This window comes from Lepus europaeus, chromosome 15, assembly GCF_033115175.1.
Source record: "Lepus europaeus isolate LE1 chromosome 15, mLepTim1.pri, whole genome shotgun sequence".
Lineage (NCBI taxonomy): Eukaryota > Metazoa > Chordata > Mammalia > Lagomorpha > Leporidae > Lepus > Lepus europaeus.
The window spans coordinates 67,607,581-67,608,984 of record NC_084841.1 but is presented as its reverse complement, the minus strand read 5'-3'; the positions used below and the strand labels follow the sequence as shown (position 1 = coordinate 67,608,984).

General features: G+C 32.2%; 1 pseudogene; it reads left to right on the top strand.

Moving 5' to 3' along the window:
* Nucleotides 1-618: 618 nt before the first annotated feature.
* Nucleotides 619-1,004, top strand: LOC133774402 (small ribosomal subunit protein eS24-like; annotated as a pseudogene).
* The last annotated feature ends 400 nt before the right edge of the window (nucleotides 1,005-1,404 follow it).

Sequence of the window (1,404 nt, the reverse complement as noted above, 5' to 3'; positions counted from 1 at the left end):
AACTTCTCTCTGTTTTGTTATCCTATTTACTGTCATATACCCAGGTAGTGTTCTCTAGACAAGAAAATAGTAATTTTAAAATTACTTCAATAGACTTGAACTTAAAACGAATGATGAAATACTCACTTTCAGAGTAATTGTAAAAGAAATCTTTCTTGAAAAATAATCCTCTCTTTAGCATTTTTGTAGAAATTCTGTTATATACTTTATCATGATTTATATAAATTTAAAAATAAATTAACATGCCATGCTTGTACTCGTTAATACTTTTCATTATGATACACCTATGTCAAAATATATAATTGAATTTAATTACTTATTTTAATTAGTTTTAAAAATTGGACAAATTAACAGTAAAGTAAATTCAAACTACTCAGACAATGCTAATCATATTAAATCTCACATGCAAGCAACAAAATACATATTTTTAGGAATGCAAATCTTATATGTTGTATATTGAAGTGGCAAAAATCATACAATAAAACAGTGACTTGGATCACTGTGAAGGATAATTTGGGTAATGCTCTTTGACTCAGCAGTTTGTACAGAATGATATAGTCCGAGGACAAAAACGTGTGCAGCTGTTTTCCCCTGGCTGTGTGAGTGTCGGCCGCCATCATGAAGGACACAGTCATTATCCCGATCAGGAAGTTTATGACTAACCAACTACTTCAGAGGAAACAAGTGGTCATTGATGTATTCTATCACGGGAAGGCCACTGTACCAAAGACAGAAAATCAGGAAAAACTAGGTAAAATGTACATGACCACTCCAGACGCCATCTTCATATTTGGAATTGGAACTCATTTTGATAGTGGCAAGAGAACAGGCTTTAGCATGATTTATGATTCCTTGGATTTGCTAAGAAAAATGAACCATAGACTTGCAAAACATGGACTGGATGAGAAGAAAAGACCTTAAAAAAACAGCTAAAGGAGTGTAAGAGCAAGTTGAGGAAGGTCAGGGGAACAGCCAAGGCCAATGTTGGTGCTGGCATAAAGTGAGCTGGAGATTGGATAACAGCCAAAGGAGTAAAGATTTAGCGATGACTTTATCTATGGCAATTGTATGAATATTTCATAATAAACTGTAAAAAATCATATGAAGTTGTGTATCAAAGAATGCATCCAGTAACATTGTTCATAATTTAGAAAAATGTAAATGAAAGTTTGTGAAAATTAGGAAATCTATAGACTTAGGATAAATAAATATATATGTATAAATATAATATAGTCATAAAACATACTAATGAAGGATTAAAATAAGAGATTTATTAGAGTAGAAATATTTTAATGAAATCAATAAATATGCAAGTTGTCTGGCTTTCTATTCTTCAGACACATGGTAGACTGAATCTTTCTTACCCAGTTGAAGCCATGTCACCAGACTTGCTGTGTTGTCAGG